This window comes from Choristoneura fumiferana, chromosome 16 (assembly GCF_025370935.1).
Source record: "Choristoneura fumiferana chromosome 16, NRCan_CFum_1, whole genome shotgun sequence".
Classification (NCBI taxonomy): domain Eukaryota; kingdom Metazoa; phylum Arthropoda; class Insecta; order Lepidoptera; family Tortricidae; genus Choristoneura; species Choristoneura fumiferana.
Genome location: NC_133487.1, coordinates 12,062,535 through 12,086,418, shown reverse-complemented (window position 1 = coordinate 12,086,418; position 23,884 = coordinate 12,062,535). Strand labels below are relative to the sequence as shown.

At 36.6% G+C, this 23,884-nt stretch overlaps 1 protein-coding gene and 1 non-coding gene across 2 annotated transcripts in view; both read right to left on the bottom strand.

The window, feature by feature from the left end:
• Su(var)3-3 (lysine-specific histone demethylase Su(var)3-3) overlaps window positions 1-23,884 on the bottom strand; it is a 328,135-nt gene that overhangs the window by 75,578 nt on the left and 228,673 nt on the right. The window lies entirely within an intron of this gene.
• On the bottom strand, window positions 22,971-23,043 carry TRNAK-CUU (transfer RNA lysine (anticodon CUU)). The gene has a single exon. It is a non-coding gene; the product is annotated as a tRNA-Lys (tRNA).

Genomic DNA, 23,884 nt, shown 5'->3' with positions numbered 1-23,884 from the left:
AACCACCGGTTTTCCGCAACTACCACGATGTCATCAGTCCACCTGATGGGAGGCCTGCCAACACTTCCTCTTCCGGTCTGTGGTCGACACTCGAGGACAATATACAATTACATGAAGATAAAATCAAAGTGCTAAGTGCCAATTAAAGAATTCACTCAAATATTGAGTACCTATGATTGGCGAATGCCGTTACTTCGGTCCACTAATGAAGCCCGTGGAACAAAAGCAAAGGCGAGTGAGGGGTGTGTGAGGACGGCAAAGGGAGGGGCCCAGCACGAGCGCGCCACCTCGTAAATCTGAACAGCCCGAGGCTCGAACCAGCCTTCGTGTACTTCGTGGTACGAAGCTACTTAGCGACTAGAGACAGTACCCAATAAATTTCCCAAGGTGAAAGATATTACTTGAATGAGTGTTCAATATGGTTAATGGTGGACCAATATTGTTTGATTTGTTAATTTAATACCTGACTAAGTAAATATGTTCAACCAAAAAGATCGATATGTGCAGTGTCAAACCACAATCAGAAAGTGTAATTTCAGTTTTCCAAACTCATACTTACATGATAAATAAGTACCTACCTAACAGAGCTCACTGGCTGCTTCCAATGTGAAAGTTCCAGTGCGAAACGGGAGTGCGATCAGTAGGCTTCCACAAGGTGGACTTGGTGGATTAATGATGTCGCTTATGGCTAGGCGCATGTGGAGAATCAAATCAGAGTTCTTTACGGGATGCCTGTATTCAAGAGCGGATGATTAAAGCATAAATAATTAGCAATTGTAAACAAATATCCACAGTATTTTATTTCTACTTAAAAGGCAAGACTAACTGCTATATACGTATTTCAAATAAAACTAACTTGAAACAAAATAAAGCAGTCCCAATTAAAACAATACAAATTATTGACACAGTAACTATTTAGATCAAAGGATTGTGCCACGGCCGTGTTTACGACGGAGGCCGTACGGGGCAGATTTATAGAGCCGCGTGTCACCTGCCAGCCGCAACACTAGCCGCTCCGTGAACCATGAAATTAAACACAGCGGAACTTTACTCCTGTTTATACCAGTATAGGGCTCAGAACAGTTTGTCAACGGACCAGCTGGGTGCCAAGTGGACGGCCAGGGACAACCGATACGGCGGCCACCGTGACAGCGGTATTGTTCCAGCGCGATACAACACCGCAGCTAATTTATACCGATAGCGGCATCTTGTCCAATTCTATATTGGCTAAACTTAACGATATAACTGCATGCCATTTATGGCTAAGACTTTTCAATACAATGTGAGCTCCAGCTATTTCAAGGTCACATAATAAAATGTTTGTTTTTAAATTTTCTTTACCTACTTATTCGCAAATAATTCATTCCCGTTACATAAAACACGCTCTACTCTAAAGTGCTCAAATCAAATTTCGACTTACCAAAAAACGTGTCTCTTGCAGTCAGCCATTTTATTACTATATTCTCATATCATGAGCACATCAAAAGAGGTTTTGTCGCGTGCCGTGCAAGAACTACGTGTGACGAATAGATATCGCGACATCACAAGAACGGTGATATTTTATGTAAACAAATTCGCCAATTTATGTTATGATCAAAGCAGCGATGTACAAATTCTTGGTACCGTTGGCCAACGCTTATGAATAATAAATTTACTTACACTACGATATCGCATTGAGTTAATTATGTTGTTAAATTTTTACCTTTGTTTGGAAGCTTAATTAAAAAAAACTGCATAATTAAAAGTTAGACTGGACTTATTTAGTTGTACCTGCCATGTGAGTAAATCAATTCAATAACCCGATCACAAAATTAAACATATCTATCATTGCGAGGTCCGTCAAAGGAGCAAGTAAAGTTAGTACTAATTCTGGCGTTTGCCAGTTTGCAACTTTGTCCGAACATTCTAACTATCAATATTAATTTATTTGAATTTCAGCAATTCCTCACGGGACTTAAGTGTAGCAAATGAGAAGTAGAATGTTACCGAGTTTATCTTTAGATCACGAAACTGTAGGAATTGATAAGCGTGTTAATATTTAAGCCAAAAATACAAACTTAAAATGCACAAAAAAGCGTTCAGCTGAAATGTAAAAGTACGGTTACATTTTAGATTTGGTACATTAAACTTTATACGGCTGTTGCTAAATTGGGCTTGGTTAGTTTGTTCCTTGCCAAGTTTTTTCCTGTCCAGTCGAGGGCGTAGGAAAATGGTCGAGCAGTAGGTAATTGTGTTAAAACTTCATCAGGAAGTGTGAAATTTTGCGGGAACCTCCGTACCCTTAGTTTAATTTGTTTTGAAATTGTGTGAAATAAAAGAGGTAACTAAAACAAAAAGCTAAAGAACTGTTATTGCGGCAATATCATCATTCATCGGAATAGAAATTGAACATTAATACTTACATTCCGAATGCTTTAAGTTTCAAACCTCATAATGAGAAAACTTTAACTGTTGCTTAATTTTTGACAGCTGAAATATAAATTGATGGTGATATAATCATTGAAACAAAATTAAGTGGCATTTACCGGCCCCGACCGACAGCTAACACGATCGTGTTACGGTTCAAATTAACAATGGAAAACAATAAATAAATAATTCATCTCCTCTGTAATACAATATTTTAATTCAATGAGAAGAACACTGGGCAGATACTGAGACTGCATACTAAAACAGTTGGAACACGTGACTTGTCGACGCAGAGTTCTGGGACAGCCTGGCGCCCATAGATTTTTAAAATTTGTATTTGCATGAGTTATTTTTTTTTCTTTTAGGCACAATCAAGCTTAAAAGCAGGTGAACACTTTAATGCCGTACCACTTGCAATAATTTGAAACATATCTCACTGTTCTGGTGTAGTAATTTACGGCAACAAAGTAATCAAGTGATCAGTATAATTTTTAAACTTGACTAAGAAGGTTCAGATACATTTTTGAATTACAAAAAGCTTGATTGGTCTTTACTTACTATATTAATGATAAAGGTTATGAAATCCTTGTTAACTCATAAAAATATACAATCAAAAAGAATATTCAATGCAAAAACTCAATTTTATTACGCATAAAGAACAATTAGTGGCACCATCAGAACAGCATTCATTGTACTAACATAAAAGTTGGGGGGAAAAAAAGGTAGCGGAGCTAATAACAATCGGTCATGAATTATTGATGAAGCGTTAAATGCGTCGGCTCATTACAACTATTATGAAAACGAGCCGGCAACATCCATTATCACCGAATATTGAAGACGCGCCCGCGCAACATTCAAGTGTACGGATGAGATGTACGATCCTACTCTACCAATAACGTTCGGTAATCTTTATTTAGAATACTTTTGTACATAGTGTCTTAAGAGCGGTAAATAAGGAATTACGAACGAGAGTCTATTTGAAGACCGAAGTCGAAGACTGAGGATTCTAGTAGCGCCCGTGTGACATACAACGTTTTTCATCACATTTGTGAGTAAAATTGAAAATTTGTAAAAGAAAAACTATCATTTTTTTTTAAATTGCCGATACCGCTGAACGCTCTTGGCAGAGCCAGCTCCGCGCCGCCCTCCCCTCCGCAGCATGTGCCCGACCAGCACGCCAGCACGAGCAGCACATCATGCAGTAACAAACTCATTTACCGACCTTGGGCTTCATGACAAGAAAATTAGTACGGGCAATGACTCATTTACCGACCACGGGTTTCATTACAAGCACATTAAGGTCGAGGGCTTTATTTAGGGGGTTGCAACCTTGCAACCAGGGTAGCCTGCATGTTTCGACACTGTTTACGAGCAAGTGTGATGAGATGAAATAGTACATTGTGTCTTAAGGGCGGTAAATAAGGAATTACGAACGAGAGTCTATTTATTAGAAGCCCGAAGTCGAAGACTAAAGGCTTTAATGAGTCGATGTTCGTAATTCTAGTACCGCCCGTGCGACATACAATGTTTTTCATCACATTTGCGAGTAAAATTGTATATTTGTAAAAGAAAAACAAATATTTTTTTCAAAAATTGCCGATACCGCTGATTGCGCTCTTGGCGCAAGCGCAGCATGTGCATGGCGAGCGTGTAGTCATACTTGTTAAGGCCATTTTTTGGCCGGATGCTGCACTTCGTGAAGAAAGCAAGCCGCTTTGCACAGTGATAGTACAGACTAAACTGAGTGATTTGACTCGCAGCAGCGGAAGTTTCACCCCTTAGGAACAGAGATGGCGCCACTTCTTTAAAAAATATTTCAAAAAATTCTACAAGCTAAAGTAATAAACCGATTTCAATGTTTAATATCTCAAATGAGAGCCTATTATATACGTTACTTATAAAAATATACAAAAAAAATATTTACAAAAAACTTTTGTCAAAAAACGCCATCTTAAGTTTTTTTTTCTTACCTGATTTGTAGTTTTTACTTGATTGCTTAAAAAAACTGTATGCAACATGAATGGTTTAATGCATGTACATATTACTGAGTACATAACAAGTATTTTAAAAAAAATCCGACACCGATACCTATCATATTTAACGAAATATGACAGTTTAAATGTGAGCACAAATTTCTTTAAAAAATATTTCAAAAAATTCTACAAGCTAAAGTAATAGACCGATTTCAATGTTTAATATCTCAAATTAAAGCTCATAACATTCATTATTTACAAAAAAAATATAAAAAAATATTTACTGAAAACTTTTGGCAAAAAACACCATCTCAAGTTTTTTTTTTCTTACCTGATTGGTAGTTTTTATTTGATTGCTTAAAAAAACTGTAAGCAACATGAATGGTTTAATGCATATACATGTTACTGAGTACATAATAAGTATTTAAAAAAAAATTGACACCGATACCTATCATATTTCACGAAATATGAAAGTTTAAATGTGAGCACAAATTTCTTTAAAAAATTCAATAAATTCTACAAGCTAAACTAATAAACCGATTTAAATGTTTAATATCCCAAATCAAAGCTCATAAAATTCATCACGTAGAAAAAAATATTAAAAAATATTACTGAAAAATTTTGGCAAAAAACGCCATCTTAAGTTTTTATTTCTTACCTGATTGGTAGTTTTTACTTGATTGCTTAAAAACATTGTATGTTGTATGCAACATGAATGGTTTAATGCATACTTATATAATTTCTGAGTAAATAACAAGTATTATAAAAAAAAACCTACACCGATACCCTTCATACTTCACGAAATATTTAAGTTTAATTTGTGCACGCTTTTCTTACAAATAAATTTCAACGAAATCTTCAAGTGAAACTAGTACTCTGATTATAATGTTTAATGTTAAATGAAAAGAAGAACTTAATTACCTAATTTATTAAAAAGAAAGTTTTGTCCTGGTGTTACGAAAAAATATAATTACATTAAAATTAGTAATTATTAAGACAATAAATAAAAACTATACCGTTTCCGGCATAGTTGATTCTGAGATGTAATATATATTGCTTAGTAGTTGGCGAGTTTATTTAAAAATTAGCTTTTTGTGTGATAGGTAGGGCTACAGCTTATAGATATGTCACATTTGAAATAAAAGACTATGAACATCAATGTTCATCAAATATTTAAGTTAAAACCTATAAGTCCTCTTCGGGTTCATCGGCAGATGTAGAACTGAAAAGGAAAAGTCGTTTTGAAGTACTTGTGCTATTCCAATACTACAAAATCACAGATCTTTTAGACACGGACTGTGTTGCTGTAATTACTGTTGAATTATATTTGTGCCTAGTTGATTACCATTAGATCTAAAATTTTGTGCCTACCTGTGGAAATCAGTGGTTAGCATACTAAATAACCCTGCATTGAATATTATATTAACTTACTTTTGATTTGTACAGCCACCTTTGCAGGATTTACACTGGGCAGTGCATGGTAAGCTGACCCGACGACACCCACAACGCATGGTATCGCAGCCAGATTTGCAGCCACAATACTTAATGGTCCAAGAGGCTTACTTTCTTTTGCCAGCTCTCTTTTGCCTTAGTCCATCCCCAAGAAGATGGACATGGTACGGAAACTTCTGGTTTCAGCGCGTTTCTCCATATTTGGCCCGCTTGGTAAGCTTCACGCAGTGTATGTTTATAGAGAGCATGTCCATACCATGTCCATCTTCTTGGGGATGGACTAAGGCAAAAGAGAGCTGGCAAAAGAAAGTAAGCCTCTTGGACCATTAAGTATTGTGGCTGCAAATCTGGCTGCGATACCATGCGTTGTGGGTGTCGTCGGGTCAGCTTACCATGCACTGCCCAGTGTAAATCCTGCAAAGGTGGCTGTACAAATCAAAAGTAAGTTAATATAATATTCAATGCAGGGTTATTTAGTATGCTAACCACTGATTTCCACAGGTAGGCACAAAATTTTAGATCTAATGGTAATCAACTAGGCACAAATATAATTCAACAGTAATTACAGCAACACAGTCCGTGTCTAAAAGATCTGTGATTTTGTAGTATTGGAATAGCACAAGTACTTCAAAACGACTTTTCCTTTTCAGTTCTACATCTGCCGATGAACCCGAAGAGGACTTATAGGTTTTAACTTAAATATTTGATGAACATTGATGTTCATAGTCTTTTATTTCAAATGTGACATATCTATAAGCTGTAGCCCTACCTATCACACAAAAAGCTAATTTTTAAATAAACTCGCCAACTACTAAGCAATATATATTACATCTCAGAATCAACTATGCCGGAAACGGTATAGTTTTTATTTATTGTCTTAATAATTACTAATTTTAATGTAATTATATTTTTTCGTAACACCAGGAAAAACTTTCTTTTTAATAAATTAGGTAATTTCGTTCTTCTTTTCATTTAACATTAAACATTATAATCAGAGTACTAGTTTCACTTGAAGATTTCGTTGAAATTTATTTGTAAGAAAAGCGTGCACAAATTAAACTTAAATATTTCGTGAAGTATGAAGGGTATCGGTGTAGGTTTTTTTTTATAATACTTGTTATTTACTCAGAAATTATATAAGTATGCATTAAACCATTCATGTTGCATACAACATACAATGTTTTTAAGCAATCAAGTAAAAACTACCAATCAGGTAAGAAATAAAAACTTAAGATGGCGTTTTTTGCCAAAATTTTTCAGTAAATATTTTTTTAATATTTTTTTCTACGTAATGAATTTTATGAGCTTTGATTTGGGATATTAAACATTTAAATCGGTTTATTAGTTTAGCTTGTAGAATTTATTGAATTTTTTTAAAGAAATTTGTGCTCACATTTAAACTTTCATATTTCGTGAAATATGATAGGTATCGGTGTCAATTTTTTTTTAAATACTTATTATGTACTCAGTAACATGTATATGCATTAAACCATTCATGTTGCTTACAGTTTTTTTAAGCAATCAAATAAAAACTACCAATCAGGTAAGAAAAAAAAAACTTGAGATGGTGTTTTTTGCCAAAAGTTTTCAGTAAATATTTTTTTATATTTTTTTGTAAATAATGAATGTTATGAGCTTTAATTTGAGATATTAAACATTGAAATCGGTCTATTACTTTAGCTTGTAGAATTTTTTGAAATATTTTTTAAAGAAATTTGTGCTCACATTTAAACTGTCATATTTCGTTAAATATGATAGGTATCGGTGTCGGATTTTTTTTAAAATACTTGTTATGTACTCAGTAATATGTACATGCATTAAACCATTCATGTTGCATACAGTTTTTTTAAGCAATCAAGTAAAAACTACAAATCAGGTAAGAAAAAAAAACTTAAGATGGCGTTTTTTGACAAAAGTTTTTTGTAAATATTTTTTTGTATTTTTTTATAAGTAACGTATATAATAGGCTCTCATTTGAGATATTAAACATTGAAATCGGTTTATTACTTTAGCTTGTAGAATTTTTTGAAATATTTTTTAAAGAAGTGGCGCCATCTCTGTTCCTAAGGGGTGAAACTTCCGCTGCTGCGAGTCAAATCACTCAGTTTAGTGTGTACTATCACTGGGCAAAGCGGCTTGCTTTCTTCACGAAGTGCAGCATTTTGTCTCTAACAAGTATGACTAGTGTGCAGCGCGCGCACGGAGCAGCAACACACCATGCAGTAACAAATTCATTTACCGACCTTGGGCTTCATGACATGAAAATTAGTACGGGCAATGACTCATTTACCGACCACGGGTTTCATGAGAAGCACATTAAGGTCGAGGGTTTTATTTGGGGGGTTGCATTGCAACCAAGGTAGCCTGCATGTTACGACACTGTTTACGAGCAAGTGTGATGAAAAATATTAAAACGCCACGTACTAATTGCAGATAAAAAATTAACAGTCAAAACATGCACCGTAACGTGTTATTAACACATATAATGCGAAATGCTGTTAAAGCTTAGACAGCGCAACATGCAAAAGTAAAAATGGTCACATCTATTCTTTTAATGACTCTCAATACTTTTGACAATTATTAATGTAAAATTTAATCAATAAAATAAATTCAAATAGCATGGCAGTGATATAATAGGGTGTTATCGAACATTGAAATAGAATAGGCAGTCATAGAAAGAAAAGCGCCAGCTAATGCCTCTTCAAGGTGCACACCGTTAATGAGATCGATCGAATGCAAGTTCAAGCTACCGTAGAGCATGCAGCTCGTGACACGTCCGACGGTTTACAAACGGAAGTTGTTATTACGAAAATAAATGCAAATCGCTCTTCCAGCGGTAATATCCCTTAACAGTAGTGTATCATTTTTTGTTCTCCTTGCCGCTGGTCGTCATTTGCATCCTAATATTCGAACGTTTTGGGAGTTAACTTGTCGAATTTAAATAGAGTTTATCGACGCCTCGAGGCATTGCAAGTTGAATAAAAAGTAATTTCACACGATGCAAACACGGTATTCTACACAGGTAGCTTGATTGATATTCTAAACGCAAGAGACTAATCGAAATTATATTCTTAAATACTGTCAGAAATAACTCCAGATATTATTAAGTTGATTTTTCAATAGATAACCACTTAAATGTTTATACGCAATTCGGTATCGGTGAAAAACATCTTATATTTATATATATTTCCCATGAATTATTAAAATAAAAATTGGTCAGGTAGGGTAGACCGGGGTCAAAAGTACCACGGCTCAATAGTACCATCGCCTATAACTCTGCAACTACATCGAAATATGCATGTGTGTGTATACACGAGTGTGCCTTGAGCGTGTCTCGACCTGCTCACTAGTCGGCCACTCGCTGCCGCGCGAAACGCAAGTGCTAGACTGAGATTTGTATTTTTGACTGAACAAAGTAGTACCCGGCGATAAAGATTGCACATCGGTCTTCGGAAAAAGACAATTGGCTGTTCACGACGATTTCCGAACATTAGCCACCGTCCATCAATCATCGTTTTTATTAAGTGACGTTTTATATCAAATAAATACTGCACCTTTATGGACTTAATTAGTCAACGTCAAATCAACGACATGTAAACTTCGACTATCTATAAAGAGCTGTTGCAATGCAACTACTAGAAAAAGGATAGTTCCCTTTTTTTCCTAAAGATGCTATCCTACAGTTTAAAGTTTTGGGGGGTTTTAACCACTCTTTATTATATTTTGAGTATATATTTTCATCTAAAGGCGTCCGTACTCTATTGCACCGGTACAACAACTGACAAACGTCACATAAGTAGTGTGTGACAACGCTCTACCAAGCCGAAATTAGCCGAGTCTCTTTCCAAAGACCGATGTGCAATCTTTATGGCCGGGTACTGTATTTACGATTTACGTTTTGTACTCGTAGTGTGAAAGTTTTACTGAATTGTAATTCTCTGGTTATTAAAGTTTGTAATGTGTCATAGTGTAGGGGTCAGTTAGATATACAAATCGAGATCTGTGAAGTTTAGTGAGTGCGAGTAAAAAAGGATAATTGTACCACAACACTCGGGGTTAATTGTAACGTTACAATTGACCTAGAGTTTTTGCACGATGATTTTCGTTATTTCGTGTTATTTTCGTCATTTTGATACTTATTTTTTATAATACCTACCCGCAATGTCATCTGTTTTCAAAATAATTTGTTGTGAAGGATGGGGTTGATTGTACCAGGGGTCAATTGGAACTGTATGGGATTAGTAATTGTTAAATAATTGTATATTTTTGTTGTATTGAGATGTTGTTATTGCTTAAAAGGCGAGTGCTATGAGCACCAAAGTGTTTTTTACAATAAGTCGACATAATATGTTTTAAAAACTTGGAGAATATTATGTTACGTTTAGTTCAACTGAAACGCTAGCTTTTTATTGTCTAAATGCGAGTCTCTATAATTAAGACTGATGCAACATAACACACTGATTCGTCTTAAGAACTTAACAATAAATACTGATGATTAGTACATTATTTTGGGTTTTATTTAACTCTACAAAAACTCAATTTGCACCTTTCTACCGTGATCAATGGAAAATTATTTTCTAGATCCTAATAGCCAAATTAGACTAGAATGTTATATCCGATGCGATTTTTACGTGGTAGCTTTAGATTCTGAATTATAAGTTATTATTTCTAAAGCGGTACTATTGCCCCGGTCTACCCTACTCATTTTTTCGGGGCTATCCTTCTAATAGGATGTATGCAAAAATTGATGGTGATTGGTTAAGTAGTCAAGGCGTGAAAGCGGAACAAACAAACTAACTCACTACTACTATAATATAAGGAAAAATATTGACGAAGTAAACGGAAAACACCGGATTGCAAAAGAAAATAAAGGAGGTAAGCAAAGAGAACCTGCATCAGAAATATCAAAAAAAAATTAAAAGAGTGTTAATCACCTCCATAATTATGTTGGCAAAATAATATATTTCCATGAATATTCCGGTTCATAATATATTTTTTAACAGTTGACTCTTCGAAAGTGTGGTATTCACTATTCACGTACCAGTAAGTTTCAAACGCAACTAAAGTACCCTGTTTTCATCCTCGCTTTTTCCCTTCGTACCCGACTGTACATTTTATACAGGGAGGTGAGGTGAGCGATGTCTCATTTATTTTTTTGAAATCATAAGGATCAAATTGTTCAACGTACGTACTTATTTAATCGAAATTATAGTCGAATTAACTTTCCGCTTTCGGTAAAGCAGACAAATAACGTTAAGTCGACAAATATAAATTTCGTGGGAAGCGTTCAAATTCTACCGCAAGATAATTTGTATGTTCAAATGATCTCTGAGCTGTCCGTTCAAGGTATATATTGGACTGAAGAATTCTAGTAGCGTGTGTTCGATAATAAAGTTATTGAAAGTGGTAATAAGATTAACGGCTTGTTCGTTGCTAGTAAATCACGATGCATTACGTCGCCGACGACAGGAGGTTCGTATCGCATTACAGTGGATTAATTGCAGCTCAGCTGCGCCGCGGCGACAACTGGGGCGGGGCCTGCGTACGCACATATCTCACTAAACGTTCTTAAAGCCATCATGCCGACTGGTGCCAAGCAAAGGCAGAATTAGGTTCTGAATTGTAATAGTACATTGTGTCTTAAATAAGGAATTACGAACGATTACACTTCTGGCTTTAATGAGTCGATGTTCGTAATTCTAGTACCGCCCGTGCGACATACATTGTTTTTCATCACATTTGCGAGTAAAATTGTTTATTTTTAAGACAAAAAATATATTATTTTTGCCTCATTGCCGATACCTTAGGCTGCGCTCTAGGGCAGCGCCAGCATCCTCCCCTGCACTTCGCGCCCGGGCTGCGGGAGGGTGTGCGCGTGCAGCAGCGCCGTGCGGAGCAGGAGCGCGCGCAGCAGTATCAGTACGGGTAATGACTCATTTACCGACCACGGGTTTCATGACAAGCACATTAAGGTCGAGGGTTTTATTTGTAGGGTTGCAACCAAGGTAGCCTGCATGTAACGACATTGTTTACGAGCAAGTGTGATGAAAATTGTTTTAAAAACCCACAAACGCTGGCGTCACAGAATAATTGATAAGGTACTTGAATTACAACCTCGACTCGGCCTTTGAGTAAATCGTATCCGTCATTATCAGTAACTGTAACGAGCGCGGTGAGATCGCCACAAACCCTGCGCGCACGCCGGTCACCGCCTGGCCCTGTCGTTCACTCGCAAAATGAATTTCCCGTAAAATCGCTTAAGCGATCTATCTTTTTCTGAGAAAAATAATATGCACTGCGGGGCACTTGATAATAATTTATTTTGTTCGTAAACGCTTAATCTGCTGGCCGAAGCGAGCCTGCCTATCTCAACACAAATCGACTCACTTGGTCGCGCCCTTGAAGGAAGTGGGTAATGTGCAAACAAATTAATAAGTTTCCTTGTAGGGAACAAACCACGTATCAAGGAGCCATCACCGCACGTTCATATATGAGACACAAGCGTTTTTGCCTCAGATGTCCGCTTCATTAATAACAGTGGTAAAGACGTTCTTGTTATAAATGGCTCGTTTTTTGTAAGTTGTTGTATTATTCAAGACTTATTTGTTGTGAATATAATTATAGAATAGTCCTTGCATATACTCAAGATGGTATGTTTGAGAAATAATTTGCATTCAACTTTTTGTCTGTACTACTTGGATCAATTATTGTTTAACCTTGAATCAACGTTAAGGAATTTACAATTTAACGTATATCTATGTGTACCTAAAGAATACAGTATAGGAAATATAAGTACATGATCCATACGCACATTATTATTACCAAGGTAGTGAAAGCAAAATAAATATAGTAAGTTTGTATGAGAGAGAAATTTATTTACAGATATTCAGTAGGTACACAGAAAAAAACATTTGGAACGCAAAAATTAAAAATAAAAACAAGCAACAACCACAGAATAGATCAACAACAAAACACAACTTTACATGTACAGCCGAGGAAACTGAATACCTACATACCAAGGTACCTTTTCATAAGTAATTAATTTCGCTATGAATTCTTTGGCAGATTTATGGAATGTCAATATGACATCAGTAGCGCAAAGGTTCAACCCTAGTAGGCGATTCAGTTTCTTTGACTGTATGTTCTCCAAATTTGCAAACAATTTTTTTTCGACCACTTTCCGGTATCCGATTGAAATCCGGTGACAACACAATAATAAGGGCTATAGTTGACTGGCCAGGGCCGTCTCCGCTTGATGAAAATGTAATTTGTATGACAATTAAGTACAGTCAGCAAAAAAAATAGAATTAACAATTTACAATTTTTTACGTAAACATTGGAATGCGAATTAAGTAGGATAAGGTACAAATAGTAACATCCGTCCAGTGTTTGAATCGATCGACTAGAGTTGGCTCTACGCAAATATGGGGAACATTCCCGTCAAGTTTATGGCGCTGGTTTCCCGCCTAACGAACGATGCGCGCCGGAATGAGACGACAAAAAGTGTCCGATCGGCTATTCTTGGCTGCCGACACGCCGCTCGCTCGATTAGCCGCCTACCGACGCTATTTCCTCTCGATGTCCAGCTCAGCCACGGTGACTTGAATGCATTCGAAGCTTTGAAAATAATTGCCCCGCTGTTTAAGTAAATAGAATTCTTACACCACCACTCGAAGGAGAATTTTAATGCGAGAATAAAGGGGACTTGGCTATAATGCCCACTATTCGAGGACCGAACAAATTAAAAACCACAGTGTGTCGCCATTAATTTGAACAAACGGTTCGTCCGATAAATTCCAGCAACATTATCGGGTTAACAAGTCTCGCAGCCCCGTAGGTATCAGTGTGAGCGGTGGATGAACTTGATTTATGAGCGCCAACAACATTAAATTACATCTAGATCGAACATCGCTATAAATTACAGGTCGCATTGTAAATCTGCCGCGTATATCGATGGTCAAATCATGTAGAGAAACTATATCACTCATATCATATCAAGAAAACGGTACCAGACGTTACGGCTGGTTCGTCCTGACCCTCCATGATCTATTTTTTTTTACTCTTAGACCTATTTGTATCATTTACGTGCGGAACCTAATTGTGTCATCATTACAATAGGGAAAAATCCAGAACTCTCAATGAATAGTATTAAATGTTCTAAAATATTATTCCATCACACCACACACAAAATTTGAAAATTAATTCGAACTGTAAACATTAATAAAAACATTTATTTTTGTAATAACAGAATATTTGAGTAATCAGAAAACTTTATTTTCATTTTGGAATCATACATATATTTATTTATTTATTGGTGTACTTACAATAAAGAGTAATTGTATTGTATTTTATTGTATTTTTAGAAATCAATTGCTTTCATTATGACTGTTGTCTGCTTTATTCAACAAACAAGTTAGGTGCCACATTATCTTCTTTGCTTAGATTTGCCTATGTTTGTGTCTGTGAATTATTATAGTTTATTTCGTTAAGGTGTTCAACAATTTCGTTGAAGGCCAGCCGATTGTTGAACTACGTATCACTGCCCGTTAAAAATACATTATAAAATAACAAGCGGGCAATAAACGATCTGTTCGCAGGTCGGAGATGCGCGCAGATAAATCACCGGTCTGCGGTCAGGCTGAACGCGCCACAGACTCAAATAACAAGTACCACGACCCTATAACAGTACAAATAAAGGCGCAAATTACTAAAACAAGATTTCAGGTGAATCTGCTCGGCTGGGCACACACTGGTGTAGGTGAGTGTTACGAATGAGATATGTGATGACCTACAGTCGAGTGTCTATAAATTACCTTTTGCCTTTTAACCGCGGTAATTAGAACTTAATTTAACATCCTCGTTAAAAATATATTTTACACAGTACAGGGTCTTGCTTGTTTATTTATAAAATTTATGCCTTCAGAGAAGAGGTACAAAGGTTCTAATTTACCTATTCCATTCTAGTATTCTGGTTCAAGGTAAGACGTTTATCGAATTATGTGAAAACAAAAGACATTGCCAAACCAAATAGAAAATAAATCTCAAAATGTTCAAGTATGCTTAGAAGAATAACGTCTTCATTAAGCAAGCATTTAATACTTAAATACAGGCCTAAAATAAAACAAATGCACACAGCCAGCTGTTTAGTGAAACAAGTCAGTCAATATTTGCGTCTGAATGAAACGGTGTTATAGTAAACACAGCAAATTCTGTAGGCAAACAAGTATGAAAAAGGCGTTAAATTTGGTATGGACTGGGTCTCGACACCTACCAATTAGCACACCTGTAAGCTTGTATTTAAGCTGATATCAAGCGAACAGTTATATATAAAAAAGATATCCATACTACTAATTATAAATGCGAAAGTGTGTGTGTTTGTGTGTATGTTTATCCGTCTTTCACGCTGCAACGGAGCTACGGATCGACGTGATTTTTGGCATAGAAAAAGTTTATGGGCCCGAGAGTGACATAGGCTACTTTTTATCCCGGAAAAATGCACAGTTCCCGAGGGAACAGCGCGCGATAACCGAATACCACGCGGGCGGAGCCGCGGGCAAAAGCTAGTTATTATATTTTTTACTAAAAAATCTATAGGATTATTGTGATATCTTGAAAAACTGCATACTTGAGTAATGCAAGTTATTAAATTTAACATTTATTTAAGAGAAATTGTAACTCCCAGTAGAATATTTCGAGGCTGCTGGTGCCGACGTGGCGTTGTGACAGAGATACAATTATCAACAAATTATCGTCACTGCCAACCGATACTTACCTAAATGATAGGTTGCAAGCTTAACGCCAACTTGAAAAAATATCGCCGTCGTTTTACAAGAGACTAGTGTAAATACTACGTGGTGAAGCCGATATGAATCATCTACACTGGGAAATATTTTATAGCAAGTTGTAAGTTATGTTTGTTAAAAATAATGTGACGACCGGATGGCCAAGTGGTTAAAGAACCTGACTACGATGCTTGAGGTTCCGGGTTCGATTCCCGGCCGGGGCAGATATTTGTTTGCTCTCGGATCTTGGATCTTCAATATGTATTTAAATATATTAGGTTGTAGTGTAGTTTAGGTCTTAGTTGTATTATAGGTTTAGGTTGTATTTATTTTATTTTAATTGTATTGTAGTTTAGTAATTTTAGCTGTAATATTTTGAAATGAAATTGACTTTTTCCTCTTTATAAGGGTTTAAATATGTATTTATCTATATATAAGTATGTTGATCCGTTGCCTAGTATCCATAGTACAAACTTTGCTTAGTTTGGGACTAGGTCAATTGGTGTGAAGTGTCCCATGATATTTATTATTTTATTAATGTCTCGATATTGTTCTTTTGTTTGGCAAAAAGGAAAAAACGCAGATGGGCCAATCAACTATTTTACCGACACTGGGCGTCTCCTGCGTTACCAAAATTGACTCTGGCGTTACCAAAAATCGTACTTCCAACAAGATATTTCACGGATTAATTGGTTTAACTTACGTAGAATGGCATGTATTCATGTACACCATCTATTAAATTACAGAAAAAACATGTTTACTTATAAAAATCTGCAATTGTTTGAAAAATGTCGCGGACAGGTTAGTGTGGGTAAAAAAGTTGATTGGCCCAGATATACTTTCCGTCGATTGCCAATACTACAATACGTATGGTATGTGTACCTACATATCTACCTTTAGCGATAGCTACTAAGCAAATAAGTCATCATCTTTCTTCCAATCAAAATCATTAACGAAACGAATCGAATCCGAGAGAAATGACTTCCGAATGTAAATAATTGGCGCAACAGGTGAGGTATAAATCTCATACGGGCAAAGCCGTGATTACGAAGGCTATATATCAAGTGTTAGCGACTCGCCACACGCGACTTCAGCCTAGCCATCGACAGATCAAATTCTAAATCCATTTAAGAACATAGCGCAAATTGCGATCGGTCGGTTTAATGAGCTGACAAGGTCCTGTTGGAAAAATAATTCTAATATTTTATGTTATATACCTATAGGTAGCATGAGATACGAGAGCTGCCTTTTAAGTTCTGTCGTTTGCAACCCTCCCCTGATAATTAAAAAAAAAAACTAGTATCATCTTAAAATATTTGAAACTCGAGATCGGCCGAACCGTTTTAGTACAGCGTCGGTTCAAAGTTGACAAGTCATTTGTGAAAATGGAAATTTCGATGAAAAATTTACGTGCGATATTTTTTGACAACTTCAAAAGGGGTTTAACGCGTCTTCAGTGCTTTGAAGATCTGACTACGAAGACGAAGGGTTCCATGCGGCGGGCACCAGAGCAGAGGCAGACCAAGAAGGAGATGGCGGGATGATTTGGACCGTTTCCAATCAAACTGATAAGAGTTGGCCAAAAGTATAGACGAGTGAAAAAAAAAGGGGAGGCTTTTGCCCAGTAGTGGGACTATTATGATTGGTTTTTTGGAGTCTTTTTGTATTTTTTTATTTCAACTCCAAATTCGTTACTTTTACGGGTATCCTGTGAAACCATAAATACATACATACATAGTGCTACTGCTTAAGTAGCGTAGTGGAAAAAAGCAACCTGATATATGTATGTGTGCATAGGAGAATTCGTGTCTAGAATCCTGTCCAGCGGTGGTGTAGGGGTTATAGCACGCAGCACGGTTTGCTGAGGACCTGGGTTCGATTCCCAGCTCTGGTCTCTTTTTCTGGTTTTTCTGTGCATGGCCATGTCTCAGTTTGTATTTTCGATACAGTAGTGGGGCCTATATAAGCTAAATAAAAAAAATAGGTAGTATAAGCAAACCCTTGGAATATGTTTGAAAATATTATTTAAAATATAGGAAACTTACACCAACACAAAGGTATGTACCCTGAACTTGCGATTTGCCTCAGTAAGGGATTCTATGATAAAATCACCGCATCCCTATTGTAAGTACAAATACGATCTCGATAGTACGACACACGGAGGGCTTGTCTTGAACCCTTACTGACGCGTCAATTAAACAACACTGTTGCAAGTTATAAAGAAATTTATTTCACATCCAACATGTTATCTTGTATCTTGCTGAATTGTTCTTTTCCTGACAACCACGGGTGTAGCGTCAGCGATAATTTGACATGACATGTTAAAAGTTTAATATATTCAAATCAATTGCATTATGTCGAATTCATTGTTGAAGTTAAAAAAAAACTATATGAACATAAGTAGGTAATCTTCAAAGTTCAATTCGATATATAATTAATCATAGAACTTTGACATCAAAAGACAACAATTCAGAGAATGCAATATAACTTTGGGTTTAGAGAAAACAAAAAATAACTTTTTTTACTGTTAGGTCAATTTATTTATTAAGTAAGGTGGGCGCAGGTGATATATTCGATGAAATTAACCTTTAAAGCACGCGTCTCATTCGTCGGAATTCCGGTTTCACTTTAATAAGCAACAGGCTAATTTCAGAATTATTTTAAAGGAGATGCGAATGTATGCACAGCGTTAAATTTATTGGCATTCAAGATGGAAATTGTATTTTCTGAAGAGGATACAATAAATATACGAGAGGTCGCGTTAACGAGCGGCCGACGCGAGACGCACGGAACAATAAAGTACGACTTTAACTGAAGACGAGTACATGCAAGAAAGTGTATAAAATCCAATTCGGCAATCGGCTAAGGGCCTTTACATCATCCAGACAGGACGAGTTTTATCTTTTATCATGTTGATAATGTAGTCGAGCCGCGTGAAATAAAGCGCGAGGGTGTTATTTCGTGATACCTGCGCGAGCACTGATCCTCTTACAAACCTCCTCGCATATTTAAGCCCACGCCTATCTCCCTAGATCTCGCAAAAAGCCGACGCTACGTACCGAGAGCATGCCTCAGCTCGGTAATGATTGGCCGCATATCGAACTTCGGAATCCCTTATAAAATTACCGCCGCCTCATAATACGTATTTTCGGCAAGATTTCTGATTTGCCTCTTATCATCTCATTTCAATCTTTAACGTGTTATGACTCGCTTACTTCAGGTATGCTTTTGGAGTTTGTGGAGTGATCGAGAGTGCGTCATGTTGCCAGTTTTTTTTTCTTTTCGATCATTTAGGCACTTATTTCTTTGATTGATAATATTACGGTGTGAAAGAAATAAAATTGATATACAATATTACTATCTAATATTTTATTTAAATATAATAGAGGACGTATGATATTATATACGCACACAACTAACATGAAAACTGTAAAAATAAACAATAAAAAGCTTGAAAGGCTGTCTGTCTCCAACACTTACTGTATCTAAAGCTTAAGTTAGGTATATTAAAATATGAAAATAATTTCTTTCAATTATGCGTGATTATCTTACTGATTACCATTCACGAAGCAGACGTTTACTACGCGATCAGTTAATATAACGCTCTATTCTACCGTAGTTAACAAGTTTTGCAGATATGTAAATCTGATTCAACCGCGCCACTTGTAATTGAAAATCGCTGATTATTTATTATTTATTTATCGTGAGGTAGTTATTGCTAGTTATCATGGAGAATAGACGCCTACGGGCGCATTAGCCCGTAAGAAGTAACATATTTAATGAGACACTGTAAACTTAAACCACACATAATAATAGTATTCAATATCGCAGAATGAGCCAAGTGGGAATCGTTTTAATGTAATCACGTTAAATTTGAACAATATTCTGCAAGTTGAGCGGAGTAGACGTTTCTGCGAACTACCCGTCTTAACGGTTAACGCGGCAATCACCGCGGCCGCAGCCTCACTCAGATTGAAATGTAATTTTATGATGAAAATAACACTCCGACCCGCGGCGGTGTCCGCTATTCAACTCCGAACGCTTACAGTTTTGCCTCAAGTTAGATAATGATAAGTGTGCTCGTTTTGAAGCGGAGTCTAGAGAGGATTCACACCTGACGAACGGCATTAGACCGCACGACCTACAACACAGGTCTACCAACCATAGTATGCTTTCTTTTGGTAACGTTGGTGATGATCAAATTTTTAATTATATTTAATGCAATAAATGATAAATAATAACACTTCGCTTATTATTTATTTCTTCCTAATGCATTTTTCACGTTAAGGAATGATATCTCATAAACCAAAATTAAAATTTAGCTCCCGCAACAGATCTCCAAAACATTACAAGCAGCGCGGTCCTTAATATAATTTGGGTTTTAAAAGTTTCATAATCATGGCATGACTTTAAGTAGAATTGTACTAAAATAATTTCCAGTACGTGGTTGTTAAATACAGCTAGCTCATTATCCGAGACCAGAAAATCACGAGTCTATACGGAGTGGCGCATTCGCAATAGACGCAGGACACGCGATAGTTCGGTGCTTATTTACTATAAACGTTACAAAATAGTCAAGATGTATCTAACGATGAATGATGGAACAGTATTTATTAGAGCAGAAAAAACTACTTTGTCGCATGAATTACGTAGAGCTTCCCACTAACTTAATTATTGATCATGAGCTTAATAAATAGCCTGTTACGTACTCAAATTACAAAAGCTGTTCTGTTCAACGATTTCAATTGGGGCTTATTGAAGCAGAACTTTTTTCATAATAAACGTGTTGTTGTTTTGTTTCAGTCGCGAAGGCTCCAACGCTTTGGTGAAATCTTTCTAAAATCATCAGCTTCACAGCATAATGACTAATGACATATGAGTGGAGTTCAAAAAGTTGAACACCTTAACGACGTTGATAATAATTTGTATGAAAGTTTCTGTTGTGACACGGAAATTCGCCAAAGTTCATTTTATGTCTCACGTCACGGAACTTTTTGCAGTCAGTCGTTTTGTTATTCTAATACGTGGTCCAACTTTTCGGTCTCCACTCAGATCTAACTTTCAACTGACAATTAAATTTGAAAGTTTGTATGTCTCATGTTTGAACTCTTTCACACTACAATGGCTAGTGATATTGAGTGAAATTAGGCATACAGACAGTTTAACTCAAAGGATAGTTTTTGACCTGGATATGTTCATAGTTTCGCGGGATAGTAATAAATGAACAAAAGAATAAACGAAATCGCGGGCAGCAGTACTGAAATAGCCATAAATAATGTACTTTTAATATGTCTGAATCTCACGGTAGGTAGTTAATTTCAAAGAAAAATAAATTAAAATCATAAATTACTTACCACGTGAAACCGATAAACTCCTGGTTCAATATTTCTTACCTGAAAACAAACAGACATTTCAATGGAATAAAGTGACATAAATAGGTTACCTATTGCACACAAGTTTATTGACCAAGATACCTGGCGTAGGTGTCACAGGGCAGCGTAAGTGCGAGAAAGGCAACGTTATCGACGTACAATGGGTATACTATTATTTGCTGGTGGAGTCACAGACAAATTCATAATTTTAGAGATTCTGTAGTCCAGTGAGTGGCCTTATTGTACAATCGTTTTTTGTCATTTATTTCTGTCTGACGGTATTGAATGAGGGTAGAAAGAGAAGGTAAATACGATCACTAGCGCCCGCGTGTTATACGTCATAATCATCATCATCATCATATCAGCCGTAGGACGTCCACTGCTGGACATAGGCTTCCCCCATAGACCGCCAGTTGTCGCGGTTGAAAGCGGCTTGCATCCATCGTGAACGCGCGTCTAGCTAGGTCATCCGTCCATCTCGTTGGTGGACGTCCCACGCTGCGCTTGCCGATACGCAGTCTCCACTCGAGGACCTTTCGGCCCCAACGACCATCTGTTCTCCACACAATACGTAGCTCATGACTCATGACAACTATTATTTTAGAGTAAATTCTTTGACACGTAGAAATAGAAATAGAAATGTTTATTCGCTTTTTCGCAAAAAAAAACTACGCATACAATATAAACAGAAATAATAAAAATAAAAACAAGTTACATGTAATGTAAATTACGATTTAATTTTATACTGAACTAGCAGTTGCCTGCGACTCCGTCTGCGGAGAATTCGTTTGGCGCTATCCATCTAAATAGGTTTTATGCTTTAAGCGTTAAGACAGCAGACAGAGTAACAAGACAGACAGAGTAACTTTCGCATTTGTTATATTAGTAAGGATATTCAATAAACTAAACTAAACTAAACTTCTCGCTTCACTCGCTGTTGTCAGTATTCCGAAAATCCGCACAAAGCGTTTTCGCTCTTCCTTCATTTACCGCACAGCAAAGGAGTGGAATTCCCTGCCTGCGACTGTGTTACCTGAACACTACAATATGGCCGCTTTCAAGTCTAGGGTGAATGAGCATTTACTAGGCAAGCGTGCTCCATCGTAGGCCTCATCTTCGCTTTCCATCAGGCGTGATTGTGGCCAAACGCAAGCCATATTGTACAAATAAAAAACCAAAAGGTTGATCTGAAATTACAGGATTTTAATAAATTTGCAATAAATACACCGTGTGGTCTTCATTTTGCTAGCCTGTCGCCTACGGTACTATACCTTAGTCGCCTCTTACGACATTCACGGAAGAAATGGAGAGGTGTAATTCTAACCCGACACCACACGCACGTTATGTTTACGTTTGATATTATAAGTAGATTATTTTATTTCAATACATTTTAGTTTATGTCTTTTTCTCATATTATTAAATGCATATATATATTGTCCAAAACAACACAATTTACAAAAATACGCGCAGGTACAACGAGGAAAACAACAGAAGGAAGCAATTGATAGTCATGTAGTACGAAATAAAAGTGACCCGATTTACATAATAACATCAACACGTCACATAAATCGCTTCAAAGAACTACGAACGTTCGTTCCGTTCGTCTAGTATAACCGTTTAATTTAATCGGAATCCAAATGACCCAAAGCACATCTCAGTGACAGCTATTAATAGGTGATCAGCTACAACAAATCCGATGACATTATAGCTACCATCGTCAGGTTCAAGTGTGCATAAATATATGTATGTGACCATGCGTCGTGGGAAACATTTTACATAGAGCTGTCTGTCCATCCATTGACCCTTTAACGGTACTAAGTGACCGAACGATTGCGCGCTTCGATTGGCTATACTTAGGTAGGTACAGTAGAAAAACAAATTGGTTTTCACAGATAAGCGTTAAAAATAATAAACAATATAAAGGTAAGGTTCTTTTTATAAAAATATCTAGCGAACATTAATTACAAAATTACAAAAAAAAAGATCGCCCAACGTGGGGCTCGAACCCACGACCCTGAGATTAAGAGTCTCATGCTCTACCGACTGAGCTAGCCGGGCAAGTAACTGTTATCCCGAAAGTTCTTATCAGTTTGCCGAGAGCACTTTGCAACTGTTACGACACTTAATATTATTATAATAGCTAGCTACCTAGTCACTTTAAAAAAAACGAGTCATTGTTTCGAATAATTTGAAAGTGAAATGGCACGTTGTCAAAGCAATATTAATTGATCTTAAAATGAAATATCTACAGCAAAAATAATATACAGTCAAGTATCTGAATATTTTAGTGCCTCTTACCTTCAGTAAGTACTTAATTTGAAACGTGTCAAAATGTCCATCCTTTCGAGCCGGACTGTATATAATACGGTATGTTTCACAAAGAAACTATAGTTACGGATAAGTTTTACTTCAAGACGGAGGTGATTGATACCTACAATTTATATAACTAAACGATTCATGGTTATTTGATCCACGCTAATAATGACATTATCGTCCGCATGTTTTTTACACTAATAGCTAGTGAAATATTTCAAACCCCGATTCGCACCTCTGAGTTTTTCGAAATTCATGTGCGGAATTACATTTGAAATTTACCACGAGCTTTACGGTGAAGGGAAAACATCGTGAGGGAATCTGCACAAACCTGCGAAGCAATTCAACGGTGTGTGTGACGTTCCCAATCCGCACTGGGCCCGCGTGGGAACTACTGCCCAAGCCCTCTCATTCTGAGAGGAGGCCTGTGCCCTGCAGTGGGACATATAGGCTGGGATGATGATGATGATAAAACTCCTAATGAACCACTTGAGCAAACATTAGGTAAATATGAATTTATTTTATCTTCATTATCCAATTTACGTTACATGCCGGAATAGAACACATTTCAGTTTTTTGTAAACTT